We start from the raw sequence: 19,274 nt of genomic DNA on the forward strand, positions 1-19,274 counted from the left end.
ACTAAAAAGATAGGTGTTAGATTCCTGGGCCAATCGCTTTTCGGCCTTTTGGCTAAGATCAAGTGTAGATTCCTGGGTCATTATCTTATATTTTATGAGAAGCCTTGAGAGCAAGGAGAGTTAAGCCATAAGGATATAAAAACATAGTGAAGTTCCTTTTACTGGTGGTTAAAAGATGAGTAATAGGGAATAGCATAGTGGTTTCGCTTAGGAAAACCCCTAATTCACATTCCTACTCCTATTACAGTATTTTAATTTCTTCATTTGAAATATGTTTTCTTGCCACTGTACAGTTAACACTTTCATCCTGTTTTTCAGTCTACAATGGCAAACTGGGCACACACATGTACCTCTCTTCCATTCATGGATCCCATAGAACGACAATGAAGATACAAAGGTAAGTGAGTCCTTGATAATATTGCAAACAAAAGAGGATTCCTCCACCAAAGCAGACTTCTGGAACTCTGGAAGTGGTAGGGGTTATACTAATAGATAAAGCAGACTGGTGAAAAAAGTCACAGCTTTGAACAAATGCAGGGTTAAGATGCTGCAGTTGAGAGAGAATCTTTTCCTAGCTGAGCCACAGGGAAATTTCAAGTTTGGAGCTGGCAGACACCTAAAGAGCAAGATTGGGCAGAGTCACAGAAATGCATATGGCTAAGGTGGCTCCTCATCCTCCCATGCATTTTTGGAGCAGCATTCTAGAACATTTGTTCACAGATGGAAATCCAAGACATACCTCCTACTCAGAGTGAGAAATAGATTTAGAGAGGGGTCAATCATAATCTGTGCAGTGAAGTGAAGGAAGTAAAGAAGAACCTGAAACACATGATATTTCCACAACAGTAAAACATATGCTTCCTTTTGGTATTTGTGGAGTTCTTCACCTAGCCTTCCTACTCTCAGGTATGTACCATAAAGGAAAGCTTGATTTTCAACAGGACCCATGAACTTACACGCAGATCTGGCAGCCCTTCCTATTTAGGTAGACAGGTATATGTATATACCACCAAAAAGAAAAAGTATGATAGCAATTATGCTGTCAAATCTAATTCTGTTCATAAATGTGGATTGTTAACCAAGGATTATTAAACCTTGAGGAATACTTAAAAGCCTGGAAGAGAAGGACCAAGATGGAAAAACAGAATAACAGATCCCAGACATAGAAATAATGCAAGGAATAGTAGAGAATTTAAAAATTCTAATATGTGTTTAGAGATATTTGAGAGAATATATATCATCCATACAAAAATAAGTTATTAGGGATTAAAAGTAATCATAGACCAAGAGAAACTCTTAAAAACTAAAAATATGCAGAAAATTAAACAAGTAATAATAGAGATATATTAGGTTGGTGCAAAAGTAATTGTGGGTTTTGCAATTATTTTTAGCCTTTTAAACTGCAATTACTTTTGCAGCAACCTAATAAGTTTTAAAAAAAAGAATTAGAAAGTTGGAAATACAGTTGAATGAAATGATCAGACAAACCTCAACCAAAAGAAAAAAGATTTTAAAAAGTTGATATGGGAGACACAGACAATCCATATTCTAGCTCATACTGCAATGACAAGAACGGAGAAAAGTGGAATTGAGGATGAGGGTAATCAAATAAACAGTTGGTCAAAGGAAGCCTCAGGGAGAAGGGATTTTTGAGCATGAAGATGAGAGTGTAAGTCTTACAGATAACTGTGGGATAAGCATTCCAGGGAGAGAGAAGTGTCTCTGCAAAGGCCCAGAGGTGGAAACATGCCTGGTATATTTGAGGAATGGCAAAGAAGTTATTGCAACTGGACCTGACTGCCCTACAATGAGGATAGTTGGACAAGAGGTAAGAAAGTAACAGGAGCCAGATTTTCTTGGTCCTTATTGACCATTGCCAACTTACCCTGAGATAAATACCGAACAAGTGGAGGGTTCTGAATAGAAGAATGACATGCTCTGACCTACTTGTAAAAAGGATGACGCTGGTTGCTATTCTTGGTTAAAATATGTTTTGAATAACATTTTTGTTCTGTTTCGTTTTGTTTTGATGAAGACTACTCTGAGTCCTCGAGTATTTGAAGATTTCTTTCTGTTGCATCTGTTGAGTGAGCAAAAATGTCATAGGTCCTAACTTTTCACTTGAAAATTCAGTAGGTATTATGCTAGTAGCTGCCAGCATTTAATGCAGTAGAGGAAAAAGATGAGATGACTGTTAGTTTTCTTCTCATTTAGAAAGTATTTATTGTATCTTTTTAGAGAAGTCTCTGATATTACTTACTTTTGAATCTCAACTATTTCACCAGAGATATCTGAGCAGTGGTCATTGACCATTCATTTCATACTTGAATCCACCCTTTTTATAGCAGTATGACATTGATTTGGCTCCTATCATGTGTAATTGTCTTATTTAATCCTCACAACAATCCGGTGAAGCAGCTATTATTATCTCCATTTTACAGATGAAGCAAGTGAGGCTTAGAGAGATCCACATCTCCTTACAGCTGTCAACACAGTGCACCGTGTACTTGACACTTGCACCTGCTGGTTGAGTCTGCCTGAGGCTGGATTGGGATGAATCCTGCTAGTATATGAAACCTATTGGATAGAGAGGTTCCATAGGGAGGGAGGCCAGGCCCGATGTCTGGAGGCCATGATTACCGTGGGGAAAGGAGGGAGATGAACGGCTTTAGGGGCTTTCTCAAAATAATCCCAGGCCTCCAGAGACCCCAGTCACTGAGTGCTCAAGTACTTGAAGATTTCCTTCTGTTGCTTCTGTTGCGTGAGCAACAGAGAGAACCCTCACATTCACTTCAGATGAAACATTGATGTGGGGCCTGAAGACACAGTGAGCCGTTTCGATCTTTACATTCCAGCCTTTCTTGACAGTTTTCAGAACAGTTTTGTCTCTTATATATACCTCCATACATTTTAGATAAAATTATCTTATGTTATTTCCTGAAACGTATTTTTCCTAAGACATGGTTGATTATAAATGGTGCCTGTTTAAATGCATGCTGGCTCCGGAGGGATGGTTACTGTGGTAGACACTTTTGGTTGCCTACCTACAGCTGCTCCCAAATCTTACTTTTCCGCTAACTGAAGTCCAGTTTGCTTAAGTGATGGACTGAGATGTCTTGCTCTCCAGAAAGTAAGGCAATCTTCCAAACTTAGTACATAAATTGTGATTAGTTTATACCAATCATAGTGATTTTATTTTCATTTGATTGAAACTCATTTTTGTAGACTTCTTGCAGATGGGAGTGACCAAGTGATTAGAGAGAAAGTCTCTTGGGAGGAGGTGGATCTGAAAAGAAATTTCCCAATAAAGGAGGCAAATATGAGACTAATGTTAGACGAGCCTCCTCTTTCCCCTTCTTCCTACTCTGAGGATGGACATAATAATGTCTCGAGCTATGGCATATACCTATCAATCAGAAGACAAACAGGAAATATGAAAATATGTCAGAGCAGAAGGAGAGAAAGAGCCTGGATCCTTGGTGACATCTCTCAGCTGCTGGAACAACATGAGAGAGTTTTTGTTAAGTAAATAAAAAACATTTTTATGGTTTCAGTCACTGTCAGTCAGGTATTCTGTCATTTGTAGCCAAAGGTTTCCTAACAAACATAACCATTCAGAGAATAGTATTGATGAAAATATTGGCATATTAAATATTTTAAACCAAAATTAAAAAAATCAGGATAGATGATAATTATTTCCTCATTATGGGTATTTACACATCCTGTTTTTAGCTATAATGTGCAGAAGTTATATGAAACAATAACAATATAGATATGTATCTATCAATCATATGTTGGATTACTATACTTTTGCATTTGTCAACTTGATTTGGAGCAATAGTCACAGGATAATTCATCAGTACATATTTGATTCTGAAATGTGCTTCCAAATTTAAAAACGTTATATCGATTTAATTATTCAAGAGAATTTAGATGCTTTTGGAATCTTTGCCATGGCTGGTGGTAATGTTTCAACACCCTTTATATACAGACAAGCATGTAGACATCAGGTTGTTGTAGACACCAGATTGGTTATTCATCAAAATCAAATGTAAATATTTAGCTTCTTGATTGGAGCTGGGCTGGAAATAGCAAACAAGGGGGGAAAAATGTATACCGCCAACTCATTCACAGAACACGGCTAGAAATGGGTGAAATAACGAACTCAGTTTGAGCACGTATGTCAACTATGTGTCATCCTTGTTATAGAAGGAAGGTAAATGTGCAAAAATCTTTAAGAACCATAAAGAAAATCTTTAAATGTATGTTCTTCAGGAATGGTAAGCCCTTTCAAGACTACTGTGTCTACTTGAATCCTACCATCTATGAGAGGAAAAAAAAATTAGAAAAGTTTCAGGGGTCATCCACATGATTATTAATGAGCTAGGAATAAAAGTGATGAGTAAAGTCCTAAGGCTATTTATTGTTTAGTCTTGGTTAAACACTGAGAGATGAGCCTGATCTCTAAGTGTATAAAAGATGAATATACAAAGGAGAGGAGCCAGCTGTTCTCCTTCACTGGTGACTGAAAAGGCAAAAACATACTCCATATTTGATTATCTTGGGGATGTAGGGCTAGGCAAAAATCTAATGTTTGTGTAACATGGGGATAATATGCCACTTATTTCCTCAAAAAGATATTCTAGGATGTTCTGACCTTTGAAGTAGTCTTTCAACTCTATTTCATGATTCTAAAAGAGAACCAAGTTATATTTGAATAAGATAAAAGAGGAAGCAGGAGAAGAAAAAAACTTTCAGAATGTTAACAATAACACACAATCTCAGATAAGTCATTACTCTTTGCCCCTCTGAAAAATGTATAACTTTAAAAATGAAAATAATGTTTTGTGGAAACAGATCAATTTGAAGATTAACAGAGTTTAAAGTTACTTATAAATCACAAAATTATACCATTGTACGTCTCCTCGTAGTAAAATATGAGCTTAACATGCTAAGACTTAAATGGAGATTTAATGGCTGGCATGCCCTCTTCTTCCCACTGAATGTGGATGAGAGACTATCACTAACATATCTCTAAAACCTCTGCTAGGGACTTCTGTCTGGAGTGGTTTTGATCACATATGAGGTGAGAAGCTACTCTCAGGTCACCTCACCTTGGGGGGACAACATACTCACCAACACATATTTTGACAATTCATTTCTCTCACTTGCTTTTTTTAATTTTAATTTTTTTTTTTTTACCTTTGGCAATATTAGTGCTCCTAAAATCTCTGTCCTCTCAAATTTTTATTAGGCATTTCTATCGTTCTTAGAAATGTTTCATAGTCTAGCTATAGCTCAGATTAAGGGCTGGATCTAACATAACTTGACTTCTCAAACAGTCAAATCTGGACAGAAGAAAGGCATGTTCATGAGAATGCTGGCAGATTTACTTCCAGTTCCAGCCAAAAAACAGTCTTTCTCACATTATTCCAGTGTGTCCAGTTCAATCCAGGTCAGAAACCAGAAATGCAAAACATTCACCAATGTTTCTAGACCTTCAGAAGCAGATACTTGGGTGGCTGAGAACGTATTTATTTAAGCATGACCCTAGTTAAATTCATGTACCCTGCCTGATTGTAAGAGACTATGAGAAGTAGAATGCCCACAGAGAGTGACTTTGTAATACACCAATCTAAGTTCTTTTGCTTTTGTATATTTCTATGTGTTGTTTTATTTTTTGGAATTTAGTAAGAATTACATTGTATCATTAGACTTGAGAATTTAAATTTATATATATTATTAGTCAAAACAAAATATAAGTACTTAGCATCTTGATTCAATAAGTATATTGGTAAAAAAGAAATATACAACAGTAAGGAACTTTTTTGTGATGGCATGTATTTGACTATCAAAAATAATGAACACTGAATACTAGATGTTATATGTATATTGTACTTTTAATTGGTAACGAGTACTTCCTTGTTTTAGGCTTATGAGATTTTGGCAATATTTATATAGACTTAAAATTCAAAATTTCTTATAGAAATACACAGTGGACTTCACTCTCTAGACAAAATTTATGCAATGAATGACAATAAGCTTTGCTTTAAATACATGGCCAGGCCTATATTACAATAGAAAATATAAAAATCTATATATCAGTCTGAGAGCTCTTCTAGGTTTCAAAAAAAAAAATGTTCCCTTCCTGTTTGTGTAAGTCCCCTCCTTAAAATCAAGGAAAGTGGTTTTGAGTAATACATATACTGTGAAGTCTGATGACATGAGCAATGGTGATTCGAGCCATAGGGTAGGAGGGGGTCTGGGGAGGTGTGCAGTAGTGATTTCAGCTAAGGGACATGAGCAGTGGTGTTTGAAGGACCTTCCTTGTAATGCTTCACTATTAATGTGATTCAGAGCCTGTTCTCTCTCAAACTCTTGGTTCAAAATCTTGAACAAAGTATCTGATTGATTACTGGCCCAAACAAGGTAGAAGGGATGTGGACTTGCTATTCACTCTATAATTTAGTACATGTATTAACTTTACTAACGTGTTATGAAGCAGATGTTTGATATGAGAAAAAAATTAAGAGTCTACAAAGATATAACATCAGCAACACTAGCAAAGTTCAGTAGTGACCCACAAAAAAAGAACTACAACATGTTTATTATTTGGACTGATGTCTCATTATTAATTTGATTCTTAATCCATGAGAGGGAAAATACATCAATGTATGGGTTGCATAATTAGTCCAATAACATTTCATGTATGGATGAATTGAATAACGGTTTCAAGTTTGTTTTCGGTATTAGCATTACTAGTCTCCTTTACAAATATGTGTGATTTTGTTTATTGGACAACTTAACGATTCTGAAATAAAGCAATGTAGGAAAAAAGCCAGCCATGTTAACATTATCCTAATAACTTATTTCATTAATTTTTAGATATCTCAGAAATTTTATTTTGTAACACATTCTGTTTTAAACAGTCAGATTAATGACTTAAAATTAATCACTAATGTTTTGTGATAATGATGGCTAACAAAATGACATATTCTGGCAAAGGAGTCTAACTAAATTCAATATTTTGAATTTACAGTGTTGCAAAGCAATTATATTAACCTACTGACATCATACATCATAAAGCTCTTTTCTTATTTCCCTAGGTTAAGGGAAGGGGATGTACTTACATGTATTTCTAATTTCTTATCCAATTTGCCATAATGGTGCAGTACAATAAAGAGTTGTTTTTCAACTCTAGAACATTATTTCATTTTTCCTTAGAGAAGTTGGGGGTGGGGGGATAGAGCAGACAAATTTACTGGCAGTACCAGCTAATTTCATCATTGTTTTAATTTAATTCACATATGTCTGACAAATTCAAAAAGCAGCTATTTTAAGCAAGACTAAAAGACTTCTGGTTGGTAATCCCTGAGGATTTAACTAGTTCCAGTTGAATCATCAGAGACTGTATTTCCTTTTTCTTCTCTCTGTTTTTGCCCCTTTCTTCACTCAGGTCTCTTCTAGTGTGCCAAATGTATTGACTTAAAAACCTCTCCAGATCACCTCTAAAGGACATAGCTGATGGTGAAGACGATCATTAGGCTCCATTAACAAATCGTAGTATGATAATGGATCTAGTGGACTGTAATGGTCAAAATTGACCATTGAGGCTTTTCATATAAACAGACCAACCATGACTTTTGACTTTTTCCAAATAATCTAAAAACCCAGTGATCCTTAATAATGATTGCAATTTATTTCCAAAATTTACTTGTTAAATTTAAACATCTCTGTATTGTATTTATTTTGTCAATTATGGTGCTTATTTGCCAATACAAATGGGTTTTGTAAAATGAAGTTAGGTTCGTCAACTTGCTAGCAGGTTTTGACTGACACATATTGGCTCTCTGTTTTCATATTACTTCATTTATTACATTATTAAATCAATTCTTACTTTAGAAGCCAAGAAAATGTTTTATACTGCAATATGGTTGCCTCCCTAGAGCTCATTAGATCATTTTCCTTCAGTTAACTCTGTATGCACTGTACCTTTCTCCTAACTTTCCTAAATCTGAAATCTTATTGCACATGCAGGCAGGGCACCCAGTTTAGAATTGAATTGTCAAAGAAAGTAAAAATTAAAAATTACCTTATTGATCATCTATCTTAGACTTCTGCTCCTTGAGGCAAGGTAATTTCATGTAAGTTTTAGCTCAATATATATTTGTTGATTAACCCTGGAAAAGCCTTAGATTTGTGGAAAAATTTAGTCTGCCCTTTCAATGACCTATTCATTGTGCTATTGTATTTTTAGGGCTTTCAAAAAGCTTTAACAGGAAAAGAAGGGTTTTGCTCTTCATTTGGAGTTACAGAGCTAATTTATGGTGGTGCTTAAAATGTGTTGCTCTGACTGCTACTCCAATATTCTTTCAATCCCATCAAGGTACACAAACAGCCAATTTACATATTCGCATGTGCTCATATTCATCCCGGCACAAATTTGGGTTCATAAACAATAGCAAATAAATACCTCTTAGACTTAATAAACTGAGTTTTCCATTCAACTGAAAACCCACCAATTTCTTGCCAGTAGGTTTGATTTACATCAAGTTTTTTAAAAAAAATAAATAAAAGATACAGACAGCCTAGTATTTTAAAATCCAGTCTTCCCAAAAAGTCATTACTATGTTGTCTAACTTTTAGTATTAATTGTCTTGTAAAATTGAATGATATAGAGTTATCTGAATGAAAAACCCATGTATTCAATAAATAAATTTTTAAATGTTATCTGAATAATGAATCAATAGTTAGAACATACAGCTTCAACTAATCTGCATTTTGCTTTATGATCAACACAACAACCATATTACTTGCTTATGCTTGTAGAAATAATAGCTAGTGAATTCAATTTGGGGCCTATTATGTCTTTTGATAACACTATGTTGAGCAATAAGAATGCTTTCACTGTCTTTTTCCAGGAAATTTTTTCTCACTGAACTTAAGACCAGAAATTTGTTTTAGTGTTTTAAAAGTTCATAACTTTATCTTCTAAAAGAAGGAAGAGCAGATGAGGGTTACTTGTAACCAAACAAAGATTCTTCTGGATATTACTGACATGGTTACAAAAGTTGAATTTGCTTTTCTAGCCAAATTAGCAATTTGCTCTCATTTCCATGTTTCTCTATCTAAAAGGGAGGTTGCATATGCTAGGCTGTCAGCTTTTCCAGCAACACTCACAAATATTTTCCTTATGCTGCAAACTAAACCCTTGACTCAGTGTCTCACCCAGTAGACGTTATTCATTTTGAAACAACACAGCTGTAATTCAGATTTTATGTCTGATACCTTTCCTCCATGAGTTAGGTTGCAAAAGTAGGCCAAAATATTGAGAGAAGAACATTTAATAAATGTCAGTAAAAAAGAATCTGTCAATGCAATCAACTTTCAAAGGCTGAAAGTAGGGGTGTCCCTACTGTTAGTGGGGTAACCAAAATCTTTGAATAGATATGAAATATACAATAGATAAGAAATATTTTAAAAAATATTTCTGACTCAGTTGGTTTATTCATCCTTTAAATATTGCACCTTTGGTAAAATACATAAACAAATAATTAAATCAATTGATTAATTTGAATCGAATAATCACCTTTTTTCTTTAGCCATCAATGGCAAAGGTTTATGTCTGGTGACATGAAAGTTTATGAAATCACTCATGAAACTGATAGCACCGTCAAAGAGGAGCCAGGATGTGGAACTACATCTAGTTCATGAGAGGTGTGAAAGCTATAAGTATATCACATATCTAGCTATAGGAGATGTGGTAAAGTGAGTCATAGTGGAGAACTTGGCATCCAGAGAATAGGTTAAAAGGAGGTAATTCCATTAGCAGTCAGTATCAAAGAGGTGCAGAAAGTAACAGTAGGTTTTTTGAGATAATAAAATACTGTAACAAGGATTTCTGTAGAAAATAGCATACAGAGATAACAGTCAGACACAGGCATCAAGATGGTTTTCGTTAAACATACATGACATTAGCCACAGGTTTGAAGAGTAGAGACAGGATTTCAGCAATAAAAAAGGAGAGGTGGAAAAGTAAGGCAGTGATACTATGCTAGAAAATTCTCCAGACTTTCTGAGCACGATCTCTTACACAGAAGGGAAGAAAAATGATTATTAATTTGGGGGCTAAATGAGTGTTTATTCTCAACTCCATAAAAGCAAAAGATACAGCAACAAAATAACAACACTGACTTTATGCTGTTCTAAATTTTGCAAATGTACTTTACTTTTGGGTCAGAATTGATTCTAGCACAAACATGTAAAATAGTGGAAAGAACAGATGGAAGAAAACGAAATTAAACAGAAAAACAGCAGTATAATGGAAAGCCCTAGAAAAACTCCAAGACACTTCCTGTTCTTGATAATCATGGAATAGGTTATTCAGATTACTTATCCTGCTGGAAACAATTTAAAACTTAGATAAAAGATTTACAAATAAAATTTCTTCTTTAAAACACTAAGAAAATGACAAGAGTGTAAACAATTACCAATAACAAAATAAAAGGAGTGCTAGAAATCAAGGAGGCAAGCAAGCATAGAAGCTACTTGTTTCCTGTAGGTGTTTGTTGACCTAGAAAATTAAAAACTTCCTTATGATGAAGGGGACAGAATTCAAAGCTGAGAGCACACATGAGGTGAGAAGTCTGACAGGAGACCCTCATGATAGCTTGGATTCTAAGGACTAAACCCTCCAGATTAATATAAACCAGAAGAGGACTAATCCTTGCATGGAATTACAAATCAGGAATATACCCATGGATGGTCCAAGAAATTTGAAACTTTGGCATGTTTTAACATGGATATGGACAGGTAGTAACCCTAGTTATCTGTCACAAAAAAATATGAATATTATCTAGGTACAAATTTTAAAAAATATAACCAGTAATAAAAGATAATCGGCTTACAAGGAAATGACTGTGAATCAGACGAAACAAGAGAAAAAGGAAACAAACTGTAAAGACTTTGAGTATCAAATTATTAGATGTAGATTAAGAAGCCATTCTCCTCACTATAATAATGAAAAAAAAAAGAAAAAGACAAGATGAAGATATCTACAGGAAGTAAGAATCTATTAAAACGGTATACTATAGTTGAAAAAGAGTCAAATTGAAATTATAGAATAAAACCTCCATAGATATTTTTAAAAAGCAGAAAATAAAGTTATAAAGACTTTATGACCTGGAATATAAGTTAGAAGAAATTATCTGAAGTATAGCATTAAATGATCAAAATATGGAAATTTTCATTTGTGACTAAAAGACAGAGTAAACTGAAAATATTTAGCATATGTATAATTAGAAGGTGGGGGAGAGAGAGACAGAGAGAGAGACAGAGAGAGAAAGGGGGGGCAAAAGAAAAATAGATAATGGAAGGCTGGGATTTTCTAGAATTGATGAAAGATACTGCATTACTCAGAAACCTGTATCAATAATACTATGTAACAAATAGTCCCCACATATCAGTGGCCTATGGTAAAACAAATTTATTTTGTTATTCACATCTTTTTAAATTGGTTGAGGATTAAATTTAATACTGTTCTATACGACTCTCATTTTTGGACTTGTAGCAATTTGACATGTTCTTCCCATGGTGGTTGGCAAGAGCGCAAGAGGGACAAAAGAAAACACTTGATAGTTCATAGGGCCTTGGCTAGGTTCTGACACACTCTGACTTCCTCCTTCATTTTACTGACCAAAGCACATTATATAGATTAAGCTCATTATCAATGAGATGTAGACATATATGCTGTCTATTGTAAACTAAGGTATGTATAAGTAGGGAAAAGTAATTGTGAGAATATAATAAAACATGTCCCAGACACCCATTCACAATTTCGAGAAATTTAATTAATCCCAGATACATACATACATACATACATACATGCAGAAATGAAAATCAAAGACAAAGAAAAAATTTCAGTGTAGTCAAGGAAGACATACTCCTTTCAAAGTAGTGACAATTAAACAGCCAATTGACCTGTCAACAATTTTAGCCACACAACAATAATTATTTTTTAGTATAAATGGACTAAAATGTTCAAGTTGAAAGACAAAGATTTTCTAGATTAGATGAAAATCTAATTATAAACTACTTAGAAGAGATCTGTCTATAACAGAAAATAGAAAAAGTGAAATTTGGAAGATGAAAAAATATGCATAAGAACACTAGGTAAAAGAAAGCTGTGTGGCTTTACATATTTTCTCAGTATATATTTTTCATAAATGGTGATTAGTACATTGACCAGCCATGTGAGAATAGTTTTCATGTTTAAATTTCTTTCTTAATTCTGTGTCCTCACTTTCCTTGGAGTAAAGCTTCACAGTGTTTAATAATTATCTGGGATTTTCTCAAAATATATTTCCCATTAAATGCCTATTTCACAGCTATAAAAATCCTCTTATTTTTGAATTATGAAGGCAAAACTATCTCATTTTATAATTGAAAAAAATGCTTTTTTGTCATTTTTGTGCATTGCTACTGAATAATAGCTACTCCTAATAGAAACAACAATATATTATATATATTTACAGATTCAAATACAATTGAAAATATCCTGAGCCGTTACCAATTGATATACTTTATATTTCATTTGTCCTTTTTATTCTGATAAATACAGAATGCAAGAAACTTTCCTATGCCATATCATCTTTTGCCTTACATTAGTCAAACTGAAATTATTTTTACTAAAAACATTTCAAAGATACTAATCCTAGATTTTAGGCAGATGTCACGAAGTCTAAATATTAATGAAAAACAGAGCTGAAGAAATTAGAATGGATTGCATCAGCTGAAATCTTTACAGTTCTAGAAGTTGGTGGGCCATTTCAGTTTTTGAGACTTTATGCTTATTTTTTTCTGGAGTGTTCAAAAACATAGAGCTGGACATATACAAAATTATGAAGTTTGAAAAGTGGCTGCTGTGACTGAATTTAGAAGAGAAAAGCACATGGAGACAGGAGACATCATTCCAGGGTTGATTCAGCCATATAATGGGACGTGATCTTGGGTAAGTCACTTTATCACTTTGAATCTTGGGTTTTTCACTGATAAAAGAGAGATAATAAGATATCCTGAGATTGGTGTGAGGTTCCAAGGGAATATTATATGTAATTAAAATCTTTGTCAATTTAAAATAAAAATGTTAATGGCATTACCCCCTTGTTCCCCTTACCCTTAATTTAAATATCTCCAGTGCTTTGGAGCTTTTCCTCATCTGAATAGCCCAGAGACCCTATACTTCAACTAGATGCTCTTGGCCCAGTCCTCCACCTATATTCACTTTTCCTAGCAATACCCACATATCAGATCTCCTTGCTCCTTTTCCATACACCATGGAAATTAGGAAGAGGCATTTTGATGCCTCTTGACCTTTTGATGACAGGGGGAAAAGTATCCCCTAGCTTTGCGCTGGTATTCTGATGCATGCTGGGGTTTTCCTTTGAAATATGGATGAGCTGACCTGGCCCAGATCAGTCTGTTGGGGATTGCTGATTAAGTTGTGGCCTATTCATTCTTTGTTTGCTCAGACCTGGGGTTTCCTTCTTTGTCGACTTGTCCTCCCTTCAACTCTTGCTAGAACTCTACACCTCTCTGAATCTTTGCCTCATCCCCCAATGTCTTCTGGCTGTCTAATCTCTCACGTTGCCACAGAATGTCAGGCCCCATGACAGATCTGCTGGCCCTAAATTTGGCATCCATGACCCTTATAAAATGAAGACTTTTTCTTGCTTGACTACACCATGCCTCCCTCATAGATGTACTGGCAAGGACTCTTTCTTGGCATGAAATCACCTTGTAGATCAATTACTTCTCCAAAACCCTCATTCCTTTGGCATTCTCAATTTAACACATTCGTCACATTCCAGGCCAATGTCCAGAGAGGGAAGGCTTGGATCTATAAATCTCAGCCACCAGCTATAAATCCCTCCACTCTCCCGTTTGTTTTACCACAATTGCTGAGATGGCAAGTGGTTGACTATGCTCCACGGTTTTCTCTGACTACCTGAATAGACATCTCAATCTGTTTCCCTGAAACTGAAATATTAGATGGGATAGGGAGAGAGAAAAATAGTATAAATAGGGGATTATTTGAAAATAATAATTACTTTTTACTTAGAGAAAAAGTAAACAGCATCTTGTTGAAATCTAACGAATATCCTTCACGAATGTCTCTTGCTCTTTTTTCTTTCACCACTCTTTCTTATCCTTCAATGGCCACTTCTCTCAGTCTTTTATGGGCTAATATTATATATATATATATACATATATATATATACATATATATATATATATATATACTTTTTTTTTTTTTTTTTTTTTTTTAAGAAGGGCTCAGCTCACAGTGGCCCATATGGGGATCGAACCTGAAACCTTGGTGTTATTAGCACCACGCTCTAATCAGCTGAGCTAACCGGCCACCCCTGAGATAATCTTTTACCTCCCATTAAACGTTGGTGTCACCTACATTTTGTCCTTAGCCTCCTTCTAGTCTCAACCTTCAATCTCACCCTAGATGACCTCAACCACTTCCACAGCTTCATATAGCACATGTTGACTTTATGTTCCCTGGAAAGAGATATGTTTTATTTTTCTACCCCTATTTTGCTTATATAGTTACCGGCAGATGATGGGCACTCAATAAATAATTGTTAGTGAAATGAGTCCATGTTCTGCCATAGCTGAGAAATTCTTGAAACTGTTCTGTTTATTTCAAGTACAGGTGGAAATTAAATACAAACAAAATGCAAACTGTACGTACATTTAGTGGTTACAGGGAACTTTTTTTTCTGATAAAGAGAATTTCCATATAATAACGGGATTTAGATGAAAAGTTAAACTTCTCATTATAGAATTTTTGTTTTGACTCATTGTCCTTCAATCCATAAAACTATGTGATACATAGTCACACACAGATAGACCACACATGGTTCCAAGTCATACAGGAAAAATGAATTTATTCATTACATACTTTATCATCTTAACTAAAAGAGAAAGAATAACAAGCAACCAAATGTTAAATATATATATATATACACACACACACACACGCATACATATATATATACATACATATATATATATATACACACATATATATGTATGTGTGTATATATATATATATTTACACACATACATATATATGTTTATATATATTTCATTTTCAGGGTTTTGTAAAGCTTAAAATTATTTAAAGCCTCAAATTTAAAGAGTTAAATAAAATAAAAACACCACGTCAAGAACTGATACAGAGTGCACATGCACGCAAATTACAAAGTAATTGCTAACTAGGTGTCAGAGACTCATATTTTACCATGGAGTGTGTGTTGAAAATTCATTCCTTAGACATTTTCTGCTGCTCTTTTACAAGGGAAATAATTGACTAGCTAATCATTTAAAAATCTTAAAGTCAAAACTTCTTATTTTCAAAGAAATGTCTTTGAAATTAAGTAGAAATTATAGTCTCCTTTTGCATGTTAGCTAAACAAAACATTATTAACTAATTAGTTAAAAGATTGACAGTTGATGGACTCTTCCCCGTTCATAAGTATTTTTGTTTTAAAATAATTGAGGTTGTTAATTTTCTCAGCTGTGAAATAAAAATTGAAACTTTTCAATTTCATTTTCTTAGCATAGAAAAGAGCTACACATAGGCTAACAGCTGTGGTTTGAGTATTTTTATATTACTTCCTGTTTTAGCTTTAGATTGAGGCACATATATGAATATGGTTATACTATACATATGTAAAGCAAATATCCAAGAATAATGACTCCAATAAAATATTTAAAATGTTTGTATATCTTTCAACATACTATATGTTTTTCAGACAACATGTAATAATGACAGGAGGATTATTAAAGATATAGAAACAGCCCTAATAATAAAAGGGTAATTCCAACACCTCCAAGTATAGGATTTTATGCATGATCCCAAATTGCACTGATAATTTCCATTTACCAATTCCTTGAATTAACTGAAATAATTATAAACAGAGAAATACAACATGTCTATTCATGAGAAAAACACAGATCATGTAAGTGAGACCATTTTCTTAGATATTTACTCTTTCACAGATTGATTTTTCTTTATCAGCAAAATAGCATTAAACTGATTTTTAATCAGTATTTACATTCAGACTCAATAAATAAATTTTATACAATTTTAAATAATGGAAAATATGTGCATCTAAATTCTTATCTGCATCTTTTATTGGTGTATGGCAAATATTCTATAACAATTGATTAAATGCATCAGAACATAGGCTTTATTTGCCTGATAGGAAAACTTCCACAATGTATTTCCAAAATGTTTAATTATATTTTCCTTCAGACAAACTTCAACTCCATAATGCAGTGACTCCTTTTGCAGAAAGCATGGAGATTATATGTGGACATTTACCAACCTCTATTATATCCAGCCATATTAAAACTCTCTCTATATAGTTTTACATATATATATATATATATATATATATATATATATATATATATATATATGGCAAAGAAAAATTGTAAAATGGAATTTTGGTGTACTTGAGTTAACTTGCACATTATTAATGCTGCAAAGATGATTTTTAGGCGGGTTCTTTGTATGTTTGTGTTTGTGTGAGAGTGGAAAAGAATGTTAAAATGATTAAAAATTGGCATCTTTTAGTTTTCTCCATTTTAAGAAGCAGTATAGTCTATGTGTTTTTAGCTGGATACAACAAAAAGTTTTCTTTTTTCACTTGATTTGAGCGTCTGTTTGTTTATCTTTTCTCAGGCAGCTTCTACAAACACAGAATTGCGGTGACCTAACATATTACAGAATTAGCCTTTGTTTACTTTCCCCCTATTTAACCACCCACAAGCTGAGGCAGAGATGTATTTTACGTTTTCCTATAACCGAAACCACATGGAGGAAATACACTTCCTTGAGCCTCTTTCTAAATCATGAAATTAAATCCTTCTTGGATTCTATCTCCAGCAAGCAACAGATGATCTTCTGCTTGTGAATATATCTAAGTTCTTTAGCACACCCCAGGGAATTTGTAGCTGACCTAGAAAACTGCAGTCCCAGAAGACACAATTACAAATCTTAGAGCTGAAAAGGACCATAGAGATCAATTAAAACCAAGGACTTCTTGCCAATGAGGAAGCTGAGGCTCAGAGAGGTTGAGCTTTTGCCCACAGTTAACATTCAAACCAAAATGAGATGGTGAATTGGTTTTCAGCCAGGGTCCACTCCATTTATCCATACTCCTACGGAACATATCACTAAACATTTAACTCAGCAAGGGGTCTATTTGCTGAACTGTACAATTCTACCACTTTAATTTATAGAATTCAATTTATATACTTAACACTAACAAGCCACTTCTGCCTTGAACTCATTTCCTTATCCCCTCATCCAAGGGAGTTGCTGGAATGTTGCCTTGTCTTAGCATGAGAGCGACTTCACGCTGATCTATTTTGTTAGATCTAACACTGTTCTGGGTTTCAAGACAGATTCCTACTTATTAACAACAAATTAATTTGTGATACAATATATATTTCAGTTATTTTTACATGTCTCTGAATAATAATAGTAATTATGAGTTTTTGTAACCAATAATTATTTGATAATATAAAATGATCAAATTTTATAACTTTTATATTATGAAAAATAATAAACAGATAATGGCACTGTAAAATTTCTTTCTGGTTTTCTGAAATTTAAAGCTATGTGTTTGGTGTTCCAAATAAACAATCCCAAGTTTGCCTCAGATTTTTAACTCTACATCTAAAGTAACTCCAGGCTATGTAAGTAAAACTTCCCTCTTCCAAGAGAAAAATAACTTATTTTTGTTGTTGCTAATTCTCTAGGAGGCAATAGATGAAATGATTTGAGATCACCCAGGTAATCACAAGCCTCAGGAGTAGAGAGAAGATTAAAGCCACATTAGCTTGACTACCTCACTCAACAGAGGATCTCAGCGTTTGAATTCAAGCAATGACTTTTTTCTTTGAATACTAAATAAAATTGTGGGCCATTTTTTAAATTTAACCATGCACTAAAAGACTGCATTGATTAAATGTTCTTCTATTCCTTCCCGTTCTGAAAATCTTCCTGTATTACTCCACACTTCAACATCTAGCAAGTTACATTTCCTATGGGTAGTAATGACAAATTAGTGTTCCTTTTTGTCTCTTTTTTCTAATATCTTGAAGAACAGAATCTTGTCCCAAGGATATTACGGGTATTTAACTATTCAATTGATGCACTTTTAATATTTCCCAAGATTGATTATGTCACACCAAATTATTTTATTCTGCACCATTACTGTTTCATTTTATTGAGATACAGGTAACTCCCGTATAACACGGCACTTCTGTAACACAGTTTCACTCTGGAGAATTGGGGGAAACCCTCGCACAACACGGCATCCTAGAACAAGGTTTCACTCTAACACGGTTTGAGAATTAGAGAAATCCCCAAACAACACGGAACATAATAAGAGCTTTTAAGAGCAAAAGATATCTCATTTGAAATTTTTCATTCTAGCGTGGATGTCATATCAGATTTGACTGCAGAATTTTAAAATTTATTAGAATTTTAAATCCATTTTGTTCATAGAGTATTAATTAAGTTCAGAGGATGAAGATATCTTGTCAAAAAGAAAACACCCTCAGTTAATGGTGCTTAGGAGTGATGACAAAGAAAACATTATTTAATACATATTAATATGTTATTCTTTTGGTGAAAATTGCTGTAATAAAGATATCTCTCTTAATTATAAAACACAATAGTATGTTTTTTTTTTTAATTTTTGGTACCTAACCCCCTTTATTGTACTAGTTCTGTGTTTCGTATAACACGGATTTGCGTAACACGGCATTTTTTAGGAACCTAACAACTGTGTTATACAGGGGTTACCTGTATAATTGATATATCACACTATGTAAGTTTATGATGTACAATGTGTTGATTTGATACACATATATATATTTAAAATGACTACAACTGTAGCATTAGCTAATACTTCTATTATGTCACATAATTACCTTTTTGTGTGTGTGGTGAAGACATTTACGATCTACTCTCTTAGCAACTTTCAAGTAAATAATACAGTATTATTAACTATAATCACCATGCTGCATATTAGATCTCTAGAACTTATATATCTTCTAACTGGAAGTTTGTACGCTTTGACCAAGATCTACCCATTTCTCCCACTCCCAGGCCCTGGTTCCACCATTCTATTATCTGTTTCTATGAGTTCAGCTTTCTTAGATTCCACATATAGGTGATATCA

The 19,274-nt window shown here is 33.9% G+C and overlaps 1 long non-coding RNA gene across 1 annotated transcript; it reads left to right on the plus strand.

Annotated features, from left to right (window-relative positions):
• Positions 1–318: 318 nt before the first annotated feature.
• Positions 319–18,460, plus strand: LOC117026347 (uncharacterized). Its single transcript, XR_004423731.1, has 3 exons — positions 319–397; positions 12,865–13,009; positions 17,845–18,460. It is a non-coding gene; the product is annotated as an uncharacterized LOC117026347 (long non-coding RNA).
• Positions 18,461–19,274: the final 814 nt, after the last annotated feature.

The sequence above is a fragment of the Rhinolophus ferrumequinum genome, chromosome 8, assembly GCF_004115265.2.
Source record: "Rhinolophus ferrumequinum isolate MPI-CBG mRhiFer1 chromosome 8, mRhiFer1_v1.p, whole genome shotgun sequence".
In the NCBI taxonomy this organism is placed as follows: domain Eukaryota; kingdom Metazoa; phylum Chordata; class Mammalia; order Chiroptera; family Rhinolophidae; genus Rhinolophus; species Rhinolophus ferrumequinum.